General features: G+C 42.0%; 2 protein-coding genes across 6 annotated transcripts in view; both read left to right on the forward strand.

Annotated features, from left to right (window-relative positions):
• The window catches only part of MYRFL (myelin regulatory factor like), a 512,195-nt gene that overhangs the window by 94,544 nt on the left and 395,531 nt on the right, over window positions 1–22,120 (forward strand). The window lies entirely within an intron of this gene.
• The window catches only part of CNOT2 (CCR4-NOT transcription complex subunit 2), a 66,807-nt gene continuing 61,348 nt past the window's right edge, over window positions 16,662–22,120 (forward strand). For 2 of the 5 annotated variants that reach the window (XM_077338790.1, XM_077338792.1), the window contains exon 1: window positions 17,253–17,580. The gene's annotated coding sequence lies outside the window, so the exon portion shown is untranslated. Of the gene's footprint in view, window positions 17,024–17,252; window positions 17,581–18,117; window positions 18,174–22,120 lie in introns of those variants that run through there. The other 3 variants (XM_077338793.1, XM_077338788.1, XM_077338791.1) reach the window with 3 other exon arrangements.

Raw genomic sequence — 22,120 nt, forward strand, 5'->3', positions numbered from 1 at the left:
GACTCTTGCAATACCGTTGCCCTATTGCTTACACACATGAGTTTTCTTTTACTTTTTTCATTTCTGTTCAATGATACCCTGATCCTGATCCAGTTTTTCCACTGGGTTTCACAAAATTTATACACCAGAAAAACGCCGCTCATTGGAATGTGTTTAATTTTAGAATATTCAAGTGGTGGCTTGCAATACTTACAGAGGGGAAATCCCATCCCCCCCTTTCTCTAATGGCTCAGGGTACCCCCAGGGTACCCTACAGTCACTGGGCCCATTGCCTCCCCCACTGCTCTCAGCAGCTCATCTGAAGCTGCTCCAGGTGGTCTCACTGAAGATTTCTCCTTCCCTCAGAGTTCTTTGTGAGCTGCTCTAAGCCCAAGCAGCTCCCAGGGTCCGCTGCTGCATGTGGGCACCAAGCAGCTCCCACAATTGATCATTGTTGCCACCAGGGTCAAGCATAGTTGAAGTAGAATAAGTGTTAGTTTTCTATGTAGAGTCCTCCAAGAACACTGATAAATAGTTCCAGTATTTCTTTTTCTGCATATGTCATTTCATCTCCTGTCTTCATACCTGTCATTATTCTTTTTTCTCTTTCCTTACTGAGACAATGCCAGATGTCTACCAGGTGCTACTATAGTACTCTGTTGCCAAGCAAAATAGTGCTGAGAAGGTCTTGAGACCAAGAAGTGAAAATAAAAGTTGGGGAAGGGGAGACACATGGAAAAATTAGATGGACGAAGATAAAATTGAATGAGAAAAGTGTAAGAAAGAGGGAGAGAAATTAAGGAAAGAGAGGCGGGAAAGGTTGCCTGATCTTGCTGCAACACTCTAACTACTGTTTTTCAAGATCTGGCTGTGCATCTTTAAAGCTTTGCAATAAGGTCTGTCCAACCGACATTGGCACCATTGAAAATATTCTGCAGTTTGTCTGGTCAACTGGTGCCTTTAAAATGACCATTCCAGCTCAGGATTAAGACTCCACTGGAATAGCTGTCTTCCTCCTAAGTTCTTTGACTTTGCAGCTGTTTAAACATCTTATGTCAAGGCCTCCTGCTGGCTCCTCTTTAGGGATTGAGTTTGGGGAAGTGTTGCTTTTAGCCTCTGTCTGGTTGTGGGATGCATAGCAGTGACATACACCCTTCTAAGTCCATTGATTTCAATAGATTTGGAAGGGTGTAGGACTGGTTAGGATAGCACTATAATTTTTTTTTGAGACAGTGAGGTGCTGGTAGTATGCAGTAGTCCATCTTTACCAATATATTTATTTCTAAAGACTCTATCTATGCATACTAATTAGGATCCATTAAGTGTAACAGTCTCCTGTTTTAGTTGACAAGGGTTTTCTTTGTTTCTTGGCCAATCTGCAATACAAATATATAATAGCAACTGATTGTGCCACAACTTATTTTTCAGAACACAGGGTCCAGGATAGCTAAAAACAACCAAAGAAACTATCCCGTTCTCTAATTTTATCTTACATTTCACATCAAAAATTATACAAGCCATACTGAAGCAGTACAATGTCTCTGTATGAAAAACATTTAATATGGTATAGTCTTGTAAATGGGTATTAACCATGTTTCAACCATTGTGCAATTTTGAATGAGTGCGGAATGGCCCTGAGAGTTGCCCACTCAAGGGGGAGTGGAGGATAAAATAATTTGTCCTTTTCATCCTGCAGGTACATGCTTACATCTGCCCTCTCAGTCACCAGCTCTGTTTAAACTGACAATGCCAGCTATCTACTCAGGAACACATACTGTGCAAGGTGTACACAGTATGTGTGAAGCATATTGGTGATGATCTCTCTTAACAATATGCATATTTTTAAAACTTGATTACAGGGATAATTTTGAAATGAGACACCAACCTTCAGGCTGTTAATCCCTGCTGATTTCTTTTCCACTGAAATGTCCCGATAAATTAGTACAGTCGGCACTTGTGTCTTGCAGGTGCCAATTTTGAGGCTGTTTTAAGAAATCATCTAAATTAAAGAATGTGCAAATTTCAAAGTTTGATAAAGCATTACTTCTCTGAAGTGATTTTTTTTAGTTCTAGCAGCCCAAATCACAAGACCTACAAAGGCAATTGTGAAAGTACATAGTGTAGAAAATTCCTATGGTACCAGTCAGACTAAATTCACCTGTTGAAGGCATGTTTCCCTTTGTCCAGACAGCATCTGCACTTCATTGGAACTTGATAATAAACACAGAATGTATTTTGACCTACAAATTGACTCTTGGATTTTGTACAGATAATTTAAGTAGCTATTTGTTACTAGGGCCCTAGAGTGCCTTCATGTATATGACACACATGAATTACAGCACAGCCCTTAACCAGTTTACTCAGTGGGTTATGCACAGTACATTTACTCTGCAGTTAGTCCATTGGCTATTGATAAGTTCTTGCGTTCATTTTATTTTAAGTTCATAAAAAGCTAAAACACTAAAAATAGCAACATCTCTTAAAACACAACTTATAAGAGGAGAAAGAGAACAAAACCAGTTAGTAAAACAAATGTCAATAAAAGCCATATGCCCGACAGTATGGCAATTACGAACCAAAAAGAATAGATTAAACAGTAATTCAGTTATTTTTAAAAAATCGAAAGCTATCTGGCACAAAAACAAAGGCTTGAGCATCTTCTGGAAAGCCAAAATTAGGAGGGCTAAGCTTTCTAGGGCAGGATATTACATAGTCATGGGGCCAGCACTGAAAAAGCCCAGGCAAAACCTTGCCAACCTCTGATCTGTCACCAAAGGCATAAGGAGCAGGGCACTATTTCAGCACCAGGCAGACTCAGAATTGCAAAATTACTGAGCGGTAGCAGATTAAATCAACGTTGTTCTTAGTGCAGGTTTTGTACCAGTGCATTCAAAGTTCAGAAGGTTTGGCACAATGTGCTCTAATGGGAGCAATGGAGAACCCAGATGGAGACAAGCTGCGCAGGTTTCACAATCTCAATTAGCTATCACAGTGTGTTTCCGTCATGTGGCAGCTGTTTAGCTGGATAATGAATATAAAATCATGGAGTAATTTGTTTTTGTTATTCAATGTGGTACAATAATTCATAACAAAGAAACCATCTTGCTCTGCTGAAGCTTTTGCTAGTCCCCCCCCCCCCCCCATTTATAACATAAGAATAATAAAGACACCTGCAATTGTGGAAAATCGAAGGCAAAGGAGAGAACGACATCTGTGAGCAAAGGTACCCAAGCAGTTTATATTACACCTTTTTCATTTCACCCAATGCTAATTAAGGGCTGTGAAACCAAACCTTGTCTGGTGCCGTGAAAGACTGTTACTAGCATGGGCATATATGCGTAGGCTGAGTGTTGTTTGGTGATTATATATGTAAAATATGCCTGTGGATCTTTCTGTCCCTATGCTATTGTTATTTGCAAGACACGGTGTTAGTGTGTCTGATGCCAGTGGTCCATGATCCAAAAAGATGACACTATTGCTGAGTAAGATTATATTGTGAAAGAGAACTGTTTCAGAGATGCCACCGAGCAGCTGCCCACTCTGTGTGCTTGCAGGAAATTAATGGCTTGCACAGCCCTACATATGGCACACAGCACATGCCCATACAGAGATGATTTTTTAGTGCAGGGCAAATGTCAAGAATGAAGTGGCCGTTGCCAGCCATGCATAATATTTGACTGCTAGCAGAAGTAAAGATGAAGCATGAAAAGCTGCTGGACACCCACATGGGCTGCAATCCTGCAGGCAGCTTTGATTGTTCCCCTGAATTCTGCAGGAGTGTGCATTTCTTCTGAAATCAGATACCTAAATACAAGCAATTGCTTCCTACTGCTAAGTTAATTAAATAAATTTTAAGAGATTATGAACTAGTAGAAAAAAACATTATCTAATTTAAAGAAAATATTAGATGGTTATATTTTATTTTGCTCTAGAAGAAAGCTCAGCGTGGTGGAGGAATAGTTTGCATGCATTAGGCCTATTATGCACGGCCGCTGAAACGGTGGTATGGAGAACGCAGAGGAGAAGAAACGAAGCAAACCGCTTATGCAAGGGACGGAATGCAATGGTGCCATAACCCAGAGTATCCGATTATGCACGCGGCTACTCCACAGCCGCTTCTGCTTGCGCCCTGGTCCCGGGAAGCTCCACTTTCTTCCGCATCTCGCTATCGCGGCTTTTTCGGTGGCATATGTTGACTCTGCACCTGGTTGCTGCCTGCAGCGTGCATAATTGGTGATTTTAACCGCCACCATTTCACCCCGAATGCGGACCTTCCACTCCGTGCATAATGGGCCTTAGACAAGCCATTGAAACAGTTATATTTTACTTCACTGTTCTTTTTCTATGGATATTCATACCTTGTATATTACTCCTACTTTATCTGAATTTCCAGGCAGACCTAATAAATTTATATGTCCATTCTCTTTGCAGATTGGCTTGATGAAACCATTCTCAAGGTGGCAAAATTTAGCACTTTGCCTCAGCCAGTCAAAAAGCAGGTGCTTCAGTCTTTTTATTAAGCGCTTTATATCACAGAAACTGGTGTTTAACACAGTTAAGAATTTGCATTTTTAATGTTTTGTTTGTGTTTAGTTTGTGCTCTTCTGTTGGTGATAGATGATCTTGGATTGTAATAAATGAAATGATGCTGAGATTGTACACGAAGCTTTTCACGGCATGATTTCTAGGGGAGGTAAATGCAATTCACCCAACGTTCTTCTGCGAATCACCCACGGATGAGACATCAATACAGTGATGTATCTGCATGCATGCCTCACCCTTCTGCTCTTGAGTAACAAGATCACCTCTGTTACAAATCACATACTTTGTTAGAGAAGGATAAGAAAACAAGAATAGGCAAAACTGCAGAAAGAAGACCATGAGGACAGATGGAAGAATCTCTGTTACATCATGCTGAACAAACATTTCAGCAAATAAGGGCATTAATTACCCTATGAATGTACACCATGTCAAGCTATTGTTCAAACTGTTTCTTTTATCGTGTTCTGTCTGATGATAAAGCAACTCCTCTCCAAGTTCTGCATAAGCTTTGCTGAACAAATAGCTGAACCCCTGCATGGAAAATGAAGATCTACCCCCATATCATGATGGCTTCCTGCTGGTTTATTAATATAGGCCTCTAAGACTGCCTGTAGCTCCTGCCTCGAGTGTGACACAAGGAACTCTTTGGGAAAAATGTTAACATTTATGTCCTTATGGTTGGTTTGTTTTTTAAGTTTGAGATAGATTGCTTTTTTGGGGGGCGGGGAAGGTGAGAACTGCATTTCTGAGATGGGCTGTCCTGGAATAAAATGCTGCCCCCACCCCCTCCCCCCAAAATTAGGACCTTCTAGTGTCACATGATAAAATGCACAGCTGGTTCTGTTTTTTTCTTTTAAAGCAATGAGGTGCAGGGGGTGGTTGTTTTGTGAGACAAGTGTTAAATTAGATGGTCTGATGCTGCTCTCTGCATCTCCTTGTGCCTGCATGGCAGATCCCCTCATGATTGGTTTAGTGCTGTAATGAAAATGAATTAGGAGGACAGAGAACATCATTCCTCTGAGGCTTTGAAATGAGAGAGGGAGCTGATCATTCAGACTGAAGCCTGACCTGCCTTAGTCCCTTCTGTGATGCCAGGAAGAGAAGCAGCACAGTGGTAGCTCCCTGCAAGTATGGCAGGGTTCAGACTGCTTCTCGTGCACAAACTGGCTTTGTAAAACCGCTCTTATCTATCCCTACTTGTTTTGACTTCAGGCTGTAAGATACTAAGATATATTTAGCTAATGTTGTTAATGGTGTTGGAGGGAGATGCTTTAACCACACCTTTGTCTGAATGACCCCCACATTTAGTTCAGCCCAACTGCCCCATTGGAGAGCCTGAGCAGAAGGCCCTCCTTCACCACTCCCACTCATAAAGGAGCTGCTGTGTGCTTAGCTTCTACATACTACGGATGGGATCCTTATGATTCCCTTCCCCCAAATAAGAAATCTTGTTCCAGACTACGAAAAACCTTCCTCCAGACTGAAATGCCTCATTTAGCAAAAGGAGTTGTAGAATCCAACTCAATGTTTTGCATTTTAGTAGGCATTTTATATTATTTTTAAAAAGTATAACCAGTTATAAATACTCTTGTGGGATTAATCACTCCTCCTGAATTAAGAGCTAAAATTGTATCAAGTCCTTGGTCCTTCAAGTGTGCTATCCTAATGGCTGGCATCAAACACTTTTTAGTTTTAAGGACCTACACTGAAAAACACATAGGAAAAATCTATTTTAGAACTGTCTCTTATTTTTTCCCCTCAGCTAAAATTTGATAGCATTTGTCATTAACAGTTAGCTTTGATTATTCAAGTTGACAGCTAATGTCCAGCTTTCTTAAATCTTAGTCTTCTGATCTTAGACTCTCTTCATGGTAATGAGTTACACTGCCTAACATCCATGCTTTCTGATCAAGTTCTTCTTTTTTTTATCAATTTTGAATGTTACTTTTCAATTTAAAATACTCATTTTCTTCTTTGCTGCAAGATAAGAACAGTTTGTCTTCTGAACATGACATGCCTTTTTACATGCTCATCCCATTTTTGCTTTTGTCTGATTTAGAAATCCATTAATTTCTAAATTCTAAATCTTTCCTCGTGTGAACATGTGCTGTTAATCAGCTTTCTTTGATTCTCCATAGAATGGACCCACTTTAAAAAATGAAAAATACTTAGAATCATAGAATAATAGAGTTGGAAGGGTCCGCTTGGGCCATCTAGTCGAACGCCCTGCACTATGTAGGACACTCACCAACCTGTCGCTCATCCACTGTAACCTGCCACCCCATTGAAACTTCATGGAATCAGCCTCTCCATCAGATGGCTATCCAGCATCTGTTTAAAAATTTCCAAAGATGGAGAACCTGCCACTTCCTGAGAAAGCCTGTTCCACTGAGAAACCGCTCTTACTGTCAGGAACTTCTTCCAGATGTTGAGACAGAATTTCTTTTGTATTAATTTCATCCTGTTGGTTCTGATCCATCCCTCTGGAGCAAGAGAGAACAACTCTGCTCCATCCTATATGGCAGCCTTTTAAATACTTGAAGATGGTTATCAAATCCGCTCTCAGTCATCTCCTCTCCAGGCTAAACAGACCAAGGTCCCCCAACCTTTCCTCATACGTCTTGGTCTCCAAATCCCTCACCATCTTTGTTGCCCTCCTCTGGACACACTCCAGTTTGTCTATATTCTTCTTCAACTGTGGTGTCCCAAGGCCGAACCAGAGCAGAGTAATATAGCCACTTGTAAGGGGCCAAACAAGTGGAATTCAAAGAGGGGTGGCTCTGGAGAGTAAGGCTTAGTCAGACTCCTCTGCTCAGTTACAAATTGGTGTATTTTGTAAAGAGTTCTGGGCCATTACTGGGTCTTTTAGGTACTAGGAATAAGCATTCAAATATTAACTATTCAATCTTCTAAAATGAAAATGTCCAAATTAATTAGTTATTGTAAGTGAATTGGAAAATAACATTTGGAAACCTTTGGACCTGGCCATAATTGTAATGCCAACTCTCTAGCTTAGAATTCATAGAGGTCAGAAGAAAGGAGAACAATGAAGAAATAATATTTCAACAGCAATGTAATAGACAGGGATATTTTCCAGTTAGCCAAATTACTCATAGATTCTGCCCGATGTAAACCATTATTTCTGGACTGAACACCTGATGATCTATTTCCTATTTCTCACAATTATTAATACTGTCTGTACAGTTCAAACATTAATTTCTACACAAGCTGTGTATTTTACTGAACTGGGCCATATATGCATTAGACTGAAGCCTGAGTCATATATACAAGTTGAAATAAGTAGTAATGAGGTGGCAGAGCCTACCCCCCCCCCACACAGACATTCATGCAAATGTCACTTGAGAGTAAGAGAGTATATATATATATATATATATATATATACACACACACACACACACACACACATACATACATACATACACTAACAAAATGTGGACCCTGCCCCCACAGTTTGAAGTGGAACAGCCCATTCTACAAAGTAGATCTCTACTTTGTCATTCTCTTGCATGTGAAAACCATTTGGGTAATGCTTTAATCAATCATAAGTCATGCAACAGCAGTTTAAACACTGTGTACAAGTGTATGATGAGTTACACAGGACACTAAGTGGTTATTTTATGTATACACTAGTATCAAAGCCCGTTTTAAAAATGGACTTTGAAAGGGGTGGCAGGCAGGAGGGAGTGAGAGGGTGGCCGCAGCTCCCTTTGGCTCGCAAAGCGGGCTAAAGGAAGTGGAAAGCCCCCGGCGGGGGCCGTGGGAGGCTCCCTTTGGCCCGGCAAGTGCTGTCGCCGTGCTAAAAGGAATGGAAATCCCCCCCTCCCGCTGGCGACAGGGAGACTGCAAACTCCCACCTGGCTCCCTTCCAGCAGGAATGTATCTGCGGGCTGCAAAGCCCTGTCGCTGCCTCTCTCCTTGTGGGCGACAATGGAGGCCGCAGCCACAAGGCTTCTAGCAGGCAAGGAGGGAGAGTGGGAGATGGAGGGGGAGGACCAATCAGGGTAGACCTGGATGGACAGGGCCCCGGACAGTCTCCTCCCAGGAGGCTGTTTCCCAAATATATAAGGGAGTGAAATAGTGTTAAGGATTGGTATACATTGATGAATCATTCTCATAATTACAATAAAGGAAATCTTCTGCTTCTCCATACCAAATATAGCCTAGTCAAGGTTTGGAGAATATTTACTCTTTCTTACCTGCAGCTTAATGAAAATTTAAACACTCCGGAAAACCCAATATGCAGTTTTGTATGAAGTGGATGTATTATTTAGTGAGATTTTAAGTTTCAAGAGGATTGGTTGCTGCTGTTCTTTTCTAAGTACTATTCTTAGCATAATTGCTTGGTGTTTATTGTTGTTGTTTGTGGAATACACTAACATTTTCTATTCACTGTGTTCTTAGTTGCACTCATTACCTTAGTCAAATTATTTGTATTATATAATAACTGGAACAAATAAACTGAAACTGTTATCACAGTTTCAGGCTTTTTCATGTTGCTGTGTTGGCTTGAAAAAATGTGAAAAATTCTGCAATCTTGATCTTTCTCAAATCTCACCATCCCCCCATTCTTTGCATTGTCTGCATCAGTAAATTTCACAATCCTAGGGAAATCTGACATCTTATGATGTGAATTACTCAGAACATTGATTTCCTGTATATCCATGGTGAGGTGTTTTACAAAAAAAAATCTTGTTCTGTAGAATCCATTCTTTATTGTACTTTTGAAGAAAAAAGGCAGTCCCAAATGGTTATCACTTGCACATATCTTCTCCTAGAGAAAAATCAAAAGAGGTCAGTAACAAGTACTCAGCAAGACTGAAGATATAGTGTTCCTTCCTCTTTCCACCTGGTTGTAGACAGCCCTTTGATGTGAAATAGATACCTGCAGACAGTACCAAGTTAACTGAGATTCCGCACATGCAAATGTGTTTGTAAAAGAAAATACAGTGAAAGTTAACTGAGCTAACAAAATATAAAATGGGGTTTTGAATTATTAGATCTAAATTAGATTTCATAATGCCTGAGACAGGCCTTGGTTTGCACTTTCCAGTAGAAAACTGAAGAAGCTACATTTCCTCCCTGTGATCCAACCACAATTCATTCATTGACAGATGATGTCAGGTATTCAACAAATCCATATAAGCACACGAGAAGTTAAACAGCTAGTTTGGAGATAGATATATTAAGCTGCCTTAAAATGTGACACCATTCATCCACTTGCCCAGTCCAGTGAAAGTGGGAAGGCAGTGGCTCTCTGAAGCACTGAAGCCTGAGATTCTTGTGTGGAAGATTCTAAAGACTGTTATGCTTGCAAGCATGCAGTTTGCCATTAAACTGATGCCGTTATCAGAACAAAACAAAACTGTCCTTGAGCACTTGAGCTTGCAAATCATAGGTTGTTGGGTTCCCCCCTCCCCCTCCCCCGGTCTGACCAGCACAGTATTTCAGCCTCACACTATGCTACGTAACCAAGGGTATGGTGGTTCTCTTATCAAGACATTTTTTTCTAGGAGAACCCCATGAATTTCATAAGGGAATACTTTGGCAGAGAAGTTGCCCCTCCCTATTCTCCTCCTGCCGCTGCCACTGCCAGGCAGTGTCCTGGGCATCCCAGCCCCGGCGCAAAGCGCGTGTATGCACGCTACGCCGAGGCATCTGCCCTTGGGCGTACACAGGAAACGGCGGGGCATCTCACTCCACCACAACGGCACAGTGGCCACCTGCTGTAGCGGCCACCGTGCATAATGGGTCATAGCCCTACATCCTATTTACAGTTGTGACCAGACAGATGCCTCCAGCAGCAGCAGCAGCATCCACTGGGCCCCCAGAACCCCTCCCCTCTCACAGATGTGCCCTTGGGGCAAACAAAAGGGCAACCCTGGACTGACCAACCTATGGAATTCAGTTAACTGTTATTGTTGCTGTTAATGTTTTAATTAAGAAAAATCACTATCACCAAATGTTATTGTTACTACTATTGTTATCCTGCTGTTATTATTGAGCCTACGAGGTCCTACCCTTGTCTCTGACCCAGAAATTACAACTAGTGCAGAATGCGGCTGAGCGGGTCCTGACCAGGTCACCTTGGAGGGCCCATGTTCAGACTTTGCTGAAACATGTCCATTGGCTGCCAGTTTGCTTCCGGAGGTACTGGTTTTGACCTTTAAGGCTTTATGGAGCTTGGGCCCTGCTTACGTACGAGACCACTTACCTCCTTATGCCCCCCGCAGGGCACTTTGCTCTGTGGGTATGAATTTGCTGGAAGTCCTGGGCCCCCGGGAGCCACGCCTGGCCTCAACCAGGGCCAGGGCATTTTTAGTCCTGACCGCTACCTGGTGGAATGAACTCCTGAGTGAACTTTGGGCCCTGTCGGGACTCCTTAAGTTCTGCACGGCCTGCAAAATGGAACACTTCCACCAGGTGTTTGGTTAGGGCTGGGGGGGGGGTAATCCCGAGATGTATGATATGGTCCCCCTCCCCCCTTTTTGGTCCCTTTGCACAGTATTAGGCAGCATAGGGATCTTATGTCATCTATTATATGTTGCCAGTCAATATTGCCATTAACACCAGACCGATGGTCCAATATATTTTTATTAGTATACAGTATATACTATCTTTTTATGATGTTGAGGATTGCTTTAAGATTACTGAGGATTGTTTTTAGATATGACTTGCATATTGTTCTTTTTTGTGAACCGCTGCGAGCCAGCTTGCTGGGAGTGGCGGTATACAAGTCCAATAAATAAATACAATAAAATGTTTTTTTACCTATATTATGATTTCCACGTTTTATGTAAACTGTCCTGGGCTGCGAGGGGAAGGTGGTATATAAATATAACTAACTAGTAAATTTACAAACACTGATTTCAGAAAGTCTAGTAGTTGGGGAAGGAAACATTTTAATATAGACATACATGTTGCTAAAGAAAGGCAGCACCTTTCTCATCCTCTCCCCAGATGAGAATTAAGTTTTGTGAATACTTATTCTCCTCCCTTCAACTTAAGTAGTTCCTTACTCATGGGAAATAAAAAACCCCTGTCTATCTACAGATTATAGCCATAGGCTATTTCATACTCAGAAGTCACATGGGCATTATTTTTTGCCAGCCTCATCAAAATGGGAATATTTTAAAGAGAATGCTTAATATAAACACTATATATAAACATTACAAAGAGCTTAAAATAGCTAGGCATAAAACTGATTAGCCTGCCAGCAAGCTTACAATCTAATAGTAAAAAATCAGGAAAAAAGTGGAATGATATGGTTAGGTACATGAGCATATAAAGAATGAAATGTCATTATTTCTAAAAAAAATGTCCAAAAATCAATTTTGGTATTAAAAGAGTCAACATCTTTTATGTAAGATATGGCTATTGTCATTCAGAACTTGGTAACATTTGGATTACACTACTACAATGTATTCTGTGAAGGGCTATCCTTGAAAATGTCTGGAAACTGCACTAAGTACTGTATACCAGTGCTGAATGGTATAATCACATGGGATTATGTTGCACCAGCCTGCTCCTTCTCCAAGTGAATTAAGATTTGGCTGCAAGACCTTGAGCAAGACACCGTCCTTTGAGGATGCTATGTGAATTGCCTTCTTTCAAAAACAGATTCAGGACATGACTTACTTGTTGGACTTCCAAAAGATCGATATTTATGTTTGTTCCAGTGGATTTCATTACTGTGTGGTATTTTTAATTTAATTTGGATTATGTTTACTGGTTTCTATTTTGTTATAAACTGCTCTGGAAATCATGACTGAAGGATGGAATAATATATGAGTATCCAAGTATTATAAATAAACAACAAATGAGCCTATCAGGCATGAGGAACACTTCAACACAAGGACTTGACTTGTATCACCTAATTTCCCAGTTGTAAAATTTGAACATCTTAATTAGGAAAGGTACCTTTAAAGTCCTATGGCAGTGGTTCTCAACTTTCCTAATGCCGCGACCCTTTAATACAATTCCTCATGCTGAGGTGACCCCCAACCATAAAATTATGCAAGTGTTCTTTCACAGAAATTAAACCAAAACTGACCAATGGCATGAAGATCCATTGTTCATGATTGTATATAAGTTGTTTTTCCCCCCGGGGTTTCTCAGTTCAGTTCTGCTTCTTGTCCTACCATGCCAATCTCACTCTTTTCCACTGCTCCAGATAGATGAATGCTCTATCTCGATCTACCCCAGCCAAGCTTCATGCCCTTCTGCAACCCCTGTGAAAGGGCCATTCAACCCCCAAAGGGGTCCCAACCCCCAGGTTGAGAACCACTGTCCCAGGGGAAAGCAAGTTGGATAGTTGCAATGTAATCTTACTGTATCTATGAATGTCTAGAAAGTTGTCGATTTTTTTGTGGAAGTAAAAGTTGACATTTCAGTTCAGAGAGAACACACTGGTAGAGGTTGATTCAATGAAACAGCAACTCTATCACAAATGGTGGCTGACTGATGCTGAGGGGTGTGTGTGAAATGATTCATTTATTCATTCGTAGGTGTAAAATGGAAAGTGGGATAAGATCACTGGAACAGCACTGTCCTTCTCATCTGCTTTATCAGTGGGCTTAGGCAAAAGTAACTTCCAAGGACATGGTATGCTACTTTCTGGTAAAAGAAAAAAATGGCTGGGAATAATGAAGGAATGATGAGATGGGAATTCAGAAACACAAGCCTCAGCTTTGCTTTCAGCTTAGCTCTATTCCTATTTGTGCTCTGACCTCAACTCATCACCAGCCCATTTCTGTTTTGACTTCCTGTTAATTTGTGTCTGGATGGAAACCCCCCCCAAACACACACACACACAAAAACAACTATTTAGAACAACATAGAAAACACAGTTTTCTTATTCCTGATGGGAAAAATGATAAAGGAAAGATTGATCAAGACAGGTCTCTAAGGCCAATTCCACACAAAAGGGAAATACTGAGTTTAGGGCTTTGGTGCCTTGTGTTAAGGGAACATGGATATTTTCTGCATTCCCTTTGTCGCTGTGAGCACCATTGGCAGCCATGCCAGCCCAGGACCGTATGGATACGGAAGACCAAGGTCCCTCTCCACCTACAGCGTGCCGGCAGGGACCAAAAATGCCCCAGTCAGCTCTGTTGTGCTTTGCCACACTACTGGGCTGATAGGGCCATTTTTTATTTGCAGGAAGATGCACCTTCCTGCAAATAACCCTTCACCTTGACCCCTTGCATGGCAGAACCTTTCTGCAACGACTGCGTTGCCGGGAAGCAGAAATCTGGGGTGGACAGGGTCTGTCGCTGAAATCTATTCCCTGTGGGGACACAGGAAGTGGCAGAGTATGCTGCTGACTGCAATGCACCAGCAGTGTCCTGGAGTGACCCTGCCAGTGTGGAATGGGCCTTAATTTCCCTTTGAAAGTGATTTTTTCTGCTTGTAAAATGAGAGAACTACAGAGACAAACCTCTTCAGCTAAATCCTGGGTGCAGGTACACAGCAGAATCACAAAAACCAAAGTTGGTCAGATACCTGTAACTGAGTTAATATTTGAAAAAGCTATTTCTTAGTTTCTAAAAATTCAAGTACATAGTTGTTTCTTGGAACAGTGAAAGAGTTGCAACTTGACTGGTAAAAGTGAATCAAAAGTCACCAGTTTCTATATGTGCTTTAATTAGAGGACTCTGCTACTACAATCACCCTGCTAAGAAAACATTGGCTTAATTTCTACATAACATCAAACCATAGATTTGATGGAGCAAAAGCTATTACTTTCCCCATTCTCTTTCATATTGATTCTTCTTTCTATTGGTTGATTTTCACTAAAAATAACTTGTCATGATGTACAAATTACAACTATGTTAGTCATAACCCCCAATCCATAGTTTGAAATATATTTTAAAATGTAGCTTCAAGTTGTGGTTTGGAAGCAAAAGAGTTTGCCCTTTTGGGTATTACAGTAAACTATGGTTAGTGAAAATCTGAAGTCAAGGAAGGAACCTAGGAGTAAGGCAGGAGGTGGAGGAGATAGTAATATATTTTAAATGAACCAAAAGGTTTCACATACACGGCTAAATGTCAAGAATTCTACTAATAAAAAGAGGTATCATAATATCAAGCAACAAACAATATGACCAAGAATGATGCAAAACAGAGAATGTAAACAGAGAATAATGTTATTTAGAGAAACCTTTACCCTTTCCACAGCATGACGGTATCTCTTTTTGCCTTAAATTCTGGCCTAGTGTTAATGGAAATAAAGACAGATAATAACATTTGAAAAACTACATGAATTTATTTATACATTTATAATTTATTCAGGTGGGTAGATATGTTGGTCTGACACAGTGGAACAAAGTTTAAGTCTAGTGGCACCTTTTAAGACCAACAAAACTTTATTCAAGGTATAAACTTTCCTGCGCATGCACACTTCTTCATATAATTTGTTAGGTATAATACAAAATGTATGTTAGGTACAATACAATACACACACACACATAAATAGAAAATAATGGTAATTGCAATACTTCCAATGGCACAAAAGAAAGAAAATGTATGGGGCTAGATAAAATTAAGACAATTTGCCATTCCAAGTACTTCTAAGCAGCCATACCTACCTACCTTTAATCTAAAACCCAGAGACTCACCTATTACCTAGTGACTGTCATAGCACCCGCCAAACTGACAGGTCACACTGGGCTACTATGAGTCATTTATATGGAAATTATGCAAGAATTATATTATTTCTAGCCTTCAAAACCCAAAGTGAAAAAGTCACTCAGAACCAGACATTGTTAGTAGAGGATGCTAAAGTTACACTAACACCCAATTGGTAACTTTGCTATAACAAGCTCTGCCTGTACTCAGTGAAAACCTTGTCAAGTACTGTGGTGAACAAGGTCTCACAATCTCTAGCTAGACTGGCCGCAAATTGCTAGTGTCTAGACAGGTTGAAGTTGAAACGGGGACACCAGATATAAAACATATATAATTAAACCATGAAGGTGTAGGTGGACAGTTTGCCTTCAGAATTCTACCTAGGTAATCATAGTAATATATTTTGCATATTACACAATCATGTATAACAATATCAGTTGAGAACTTCCCAAGATGACCAGGTCCAGGCAAGTTAATGCCTAGAGAACATCCCAAAAGAAGGACATGGGGCCTTTGATGTAAACATAAGTGCACCTTCAGAAGCAGCTTATCATGGGACAATTTGAGAGGCAGAGAATTTGCTGTTCTGTACATGGCATTTAGATGAGATTTAAAACTACAAACATGCCTGCATTTTAAAGGAGAAAGAGCACTGCACTTTGCTCCTTCTCGTAGGAGATAACAGAAACGCTTATGTGGCTACTTTTTCACACTCCTCTGTGGTGGAAGGGGGGGCCTGATTTAAATGTACTGCAAAGTGAACCAGAATTTATCCATGAGCACGAAATGGGTCCAGTGTCCCACTTAAAGTGGTTGCTTTGTCAGTAACATGCCAGTAATCCAGTCTAGTAGGGTGCTGTGTTGACTCGTTAACACCACATACATGGTGGTTAAGGGCTCAGTTTAAATCAGATGCCAGATGTGTCCACAATACTTAGACGGATAAGTTCCTCTGGTACATCACCAAGTTTAAAACTGGTCCCAAGTTAAATATGCTAAGTTACATTAAGCAAGGTGGAAAGACAGGAGATGGAGAGGCAGGTTACCTGAAATACTAGCCTTTTAGTCCTCATTTCCTCCAATAATGAGAAGGGAAGCATTTTCTAAGACGGTTAAGCACAGGGGGAAAAAACCCTGAGGTGTTGATCTTACCTGTCCTGCATATTAGCAAATTCCTACCCTATTGGTACACTCACCATAAAATACAAAGAAACCAACTGGGTGTCTGATTTGCAATAGCCTAGCATGTAAACCCACAGGTGGGTTACTTCCGTGAGGGCTGAAGGTGCCCGATTAGTTTTCTGGGAAGCAGAGGAATTACGACCTGCCCCAGAGAGGCCATGGGGGCGAAGAGCGATGCCTCCTTTCCTCGTGTACGTGATGCAGATCCCGGACTTGTGCTCCCAGTGGCCTGTGGGGGTGTGAAGAAGGTCCCGCCCGCCCTCCTACCCACCGACCAAGATCCCCTCCGCCTCTCCGCTGTCCCTCCAGGGCGGCTAGGCCTCGAGCAGAAGCGGCGGCGGCGGCGGCCCCGCTGGCGCCTCCAACCGTCCCGGAGTGCGCGAAGCTTGGCCCGGGTCCGGCCGCCGCTGGGGCAGAAGGGAGGCGGAAGCGAGGCCGCCTGCCTCCCCCAAAGCGCCGGCCTAGCGCGCCCGCCCGCCCGCGGTTGCTGCCCAGTGGCGGCGGTGGCGGCGGCGGCAGCAGCAGCAGCAGCAGCAGCAGCGGCTGGCGCGACGACAGCGACGGCAGGGTCACGGCGGCTGCGGCGGGGTCAGAGGGTAAAGGTCGCTCCCCCAGCATCCTCCGTGCGGGGTGCTCAGCCATCTTGGATCCTCGGGACAAGAAAATTCATGCGGTGAGTTCGGCTCTATTATTCTTCCCCCCGCCGCCTCCTTCTCCGCTGCGGCCCACCTGAGAACCCTCCGGGGGAGTCCGCGTGCGCCTGGGGGAGCCTTCCCGCCGGCTCCGCTCCGGTTTCGCCTGGCCGGGACCTGCCTCATCCCGCTCGGTTTCCGTTTGCTTTTGTCTCTCTGAGGGAGCGGAGGGGAGGGGGCAGCGAGGGAGAGAGAGGGAGAGAGGAGGGGAGGAGGAGGAGGACGCGGCGGCGGCGGCGCCTGAGTCGGGAGCGCAGGAGGCGCCGGGCTTGTCCCTGGGCCTGCCGTTCCCCGGGCCCGGAGCAGGGGGAGGCCCCGCCGCGGGAGGCGGCCCAAGAGAGGCCGCGGTCGCCAGGGCCGCGTCCTGCTCCGGCCGCTCCTCCCCTGGCCCCTCCGCTTCCTTTCCCGCTCTCGTCGCCTCCGGCTCGGCCTAGTCGCGGCGGGCTCTCCCCGCCGCCTTTCATGCTCCTGGCGTGCGAGTGGAGGTCGGGGCCCGCGGCCGAACGCTTCGTCCCACCCCTCATGCCTGGCGCTCTGGGTAAGGACCCGGCGGAGCGGCTTCCCGCCGCCTCGATGCTGCCCCTCGCCCCCCGTCCCTGGGCACGGCGGGACGGAGCCTTTGCGGCCGCTTTCTAATCTAGGGCACCCCTTCCCCCCTCGCCCGCGCTAAGGACGGCAGGCCCGGCTGCACAGGGCCCCCTTCGTGGCTTATTGCCGCCCCGGGAGCGTCTTCGCCGCCCGCGGTTCTGCAGAGAGTCCTCTTCCGGCTCCAGCGCTTTTGCAGAACAAACTTCAAAGTTATTGCGCGCTCAGGCCTCTCCTGGCAGAGGTGCAGAGGCGATGGCCCGCGTTTCGGTCCGGAGAGGCTGCTCTTTTGAAGCGTGCACTTCGGCCGGTAACGGAGGTGGACATGGGAAGTAGTGACATGGCAATCCCCCCTCCCCGAGGAAAGTGCAGGGGAGAGAGACCCTTTGTTTGATGCAATAACGTGACCAGACCTGTCACGTCGAATGAGCAGGAGTCGGGGTTTGGGGAGACTGAGGGTTATACAGCCCATCAAGGAGGCAAGCCTCAGGTGTTCCTGTGGAGTTTTCTTACTGCCTAGTGTTTAAAGTATGAAGATCGGGCCTTGTATGTAACAAACCTTTCTTCCTATATGTCACAATTTAATGTATGTATTTTAGCCCAACTTTTTCTTTTAAAACTTTCTTACTTTTCATTATATATATCTATATATCTATGATATGAGGTAGCATCTCTAGATTTCAAATTTTGGAACCTAGGTGTTAAAAATGTTGATATAAGGACTGTAGGAGAGATTTAGAATTCGAGGTACTTGGTAGTACAGGTATGAAATAATCCACTCTTGTGGAGCTGTGTAGCCCATCTTTCAATAGGCTTAATTTTGCTTTTGATCAGGCTGTATGCTTCTGAAATGTGCCAGCCCATCATACACTTGGAGTCCTAGATTAGCAGTTGTTTTCCAGGGGAGAATGTGGTGGAAGTTTTATAATATATTAATTGATTTTCACTTTTCAAACATTCAGGACAGTTTGGGGGAAGAAAACACGAACATATGGATAGTTCCATCTTCCTGTGGGTCTAGAAGAAGGAGCAATGATCTTGCCCAGTATATCTTCTTTTTTGCAGCCTCTGTCACTTTTGCCCTTTGGTTAATGTTGGTCCCCTTGTTTTCAGGCATTACCTTTGAGGTGGGTGGAGTTTTAAAAGGTGTTCTGTTACCAGAAAAGTGGATATGATCAATCCTGTCTGTTTAAAGAGCAAACAGCTTTTTTAAAAATGTAAAGAATAGGTTATGAAATAATAGCACTGACAGTAACCAGTAATAACACTGACAGTAACCTATTCTTCATAACCCGCCCTCACACAGAGACCCATTTTTAAAAATTATGGTTACTTTATTTATTATGTATTATGTGTTGAAAAGAAAATGGCAACATCTGCCATTCTTGAAATAGGACATGGAATTGGCACTACATTGAGGAAAGCCCACTTTTATAAACTGTTGTGTATTCTCCATGAGAATTCATTCACTCACAACAGTAAGGGATAAATTTTATTCCCAAATTTGGTTACTGAAACTTAAACAGTGCATCTGTTTTCATTAATTTTTTTATATGACCTGACATTTTAAGCAGGTTATTTTAAAAATAATATTTTAGAATTTATTTTGTATATTGCCCATCATGGGGCAGTGAAAAGAAGGTATATAAAATTAAACAATACAAGATATAATAAAACATGAAACTAATATATAATCATTATAAAAGTAAGAGTTTTTTGCCTGCTGCTGGCTATTTGATCTCAGTAGCTTCCTTATCATCATCATCATCATCATCATCATAATTTGTTACCCACCACTCTTGATGGTATATAATGTAAAACCGTAAAATACAATAAAAACCTTACATTTCAATAACAGTGGCAAAGATCTTTTAACAGTACTTCCCCCCCCCCCCAAACAAATAATCTTAGCTCAGTGAACCTCCTCCCTGTCTGATACCAAGCTTCAAGGTGGGTGGCTAAAAGATGTACAATGTCTAAGATGTCTATAAGCATCTGAAGGAGGGGGTGGTCCAAGGATCTTCCAGCCGTAGCCTTGACCAAACACCTGGTGGAAGAGCTCTGTCTTGCAGGTCCTGTGGAACTGTGATAGCTTTGACAGGGTCTTTAGCTCATCCAGTAGCTCATTCCCTCAGGTAAGGGTGAGGACCAAAAAGGCCCTGGCCCTAGTCAAGGCCAGGCACGTTTCACATGGGCTGAGGATCACCAGATTAATTAACGGAACCAACCGGCTGAAGGAGTCAGGATGGTAGGAGGATGAGACAAAGGAGGCCCGGTAAGTGTGGTTCTGATTCTGGCTGGCCTCAACCATAGGCCTGGTGGAAGAGCTCTGTCTTACAGGATCTATGGAACCTGGAGAGCTCCATTATTGAATGTTACTTTGTTCATGTGTATTAATAGAATGAAAAGTAAAGTTTTCCTGCTTGATGTTATTGGTCTGAAAGGGTATTACATAACTAAAACCTTATCCTTTTTTTAGATGTTGATACTATTAATGTATTCATTAGATTTTTCCAGGTTTCTTTATGGACTGAATGTATCTGAACACAGGTAGATAGATACAGTCATTTGTATATAGCCATAGACTTTTTCACTTATTCACAGTTTGATTAAGCTTCACAACCTGTGTATTAAAACAATAATAAATTTTGAAAAATTATTTTACTTTATTTACTTTCATAGATAAATAGTTGTGTGAAATACATAACAATAGTTTGTTTTATACTATATCCCTTTATAATGTGACATTCATAAATGCATAAATTGAATACAAAATTTCTGAACACTTTTCTCTTTGATTGAAACTATAGTTCTATTTATTCTTATCTGGGAGAAAGTTCTATTTAGCTCAGTGGCAAGTGGTTTAAATCTTTTTTGACTGACCACTCACTTAAAATAGTAACATGCATAGCTGTGTTGAACCATGGTTGCCCAGTCACCCCTAGCCACCAGTGGGGGATGAGGGGTAACGTTGCCTGGAGATTTGAGGATGGAGCCTGAGGAGTGCAGGAACTTCAATGAGTTATAGTGCCACATAGTTCACTCTCCTAAACATCCATTTTCTCCAGTTGAGCTGATTTTTGAAGTCTGGAGATGTGCAGTAATTCCAGGAGATCCCCAAATCCTACCTTGGTAGCTGGCATCCCTATGTTGGACACAAATATATTAATAAGGAAAATCTTAATCTGAAATATAATCACTAATAATGTAGAATTGAATGCATATGAAGGATTCAGAGTAGGTATTCTCATTCTACCCCATATTATTACTGCCATATTCTTTCATAAAATAATGTGGTAATGAGTTTCTCGTGTTCTTCAAAAAAGGAGAGATGTTTGGGGTAATTTAAGTCCATTTTTAGGTAGTATCTAATATATGTAATCCACTAAGAGTTATTGTGAGAATAATTCCAAGAATGATTGTCACTTTTCAGAGTGATGTATGTAGGTGATGTTTGTACTGATATAAAATAGTATGAGTTGCAAGTTGTTTGCAGACTTTTTCCTACACAGAAATGCTTTCCATATAGATAGGTAATGTTGTTTCAAGTGGTTCTTGTTGTCTCCTCTCTGAAATTTCCCAGTACTTCCTGGTTTGGCTATAGTGTTGCAGTACATAGTCTAACATACTCGACTTATGACATTTCATGAAGCTACAGGAAATAAAAGCTGCTTGTATTCTGAGAAGACTCCAGTGAGTGAGAAAGTACAATCTCAATTTTACAGAGAACTGAATGTTGGGGATCAGTTAATTTTGGTGATTCACTTAACAGCTTTCATATAGTCAATATACACACCTGAACACTTTATCATTTTAACTTACTTGGTTTGATGTTCTTAGCAGTTCAGCTTCCTATGGTGAAATGTATGTATTACACAATTATCTCTTGCTTTAGTGAACCTCATTATTGATTCTCTGTGAATAAGGGCTTCTCCTATCACTTCACAGTAGCGGATAGTTTGATGCAGAGTTCTCTCATATACAAGTAGTATACTGTATTTGATATCTAGTCTTTACCATTTTAAGGTAAACTGAAAGGCTTTTTTAGTTTTTTAGTTTTGGTTAGTAAGTTTTTATAACACAGCCTTGTGAAACTAAAATACTTTGAAGTCTGGTCCTATGCTGAGTTCCACCCCTCTAAACCCATGGGTTTTAATGGAATTAGAATGATGTATGGAGCCTTTTTTACACACATGTGTGCACGCCTAAGATTGCACTGTAAAATTGGTAATTTTGTTAGCTTTTAGTGATTTTATTTCAGAAATTCTTATGAGAGAATTATCCAGTGAACATTTGAGCAGCGTGGGAATTTCAGTCTCACAGTGGGGTCATAGTCTAATTCTATAGATCATGCACCATACAGATTAAAATATAGCAGCCAAACTTTATGGAAAATGTTGGTAATTTGTTAAGTCCTAGTAAATCAAAGCCTTCCCAACCTTCCAAGGCATCATTAAAAACAACTTATCTTGCCAAATTGTATTAGGTATTAT

The sequence above is a fragment of the Paroedura picta genome, chromosome 5 (assembly GCF_049243985.1).
Source record: "Paroedura picta isolate Pp20150507F chromosome 5, Ppicta_v3.0, whole genome shotgun sequence".
NCBI lineage: Eukaryota > Metazoa > Chordata > Lepidosauria > Squamata > Gekkonidae > Paroedura > Paroedura picta.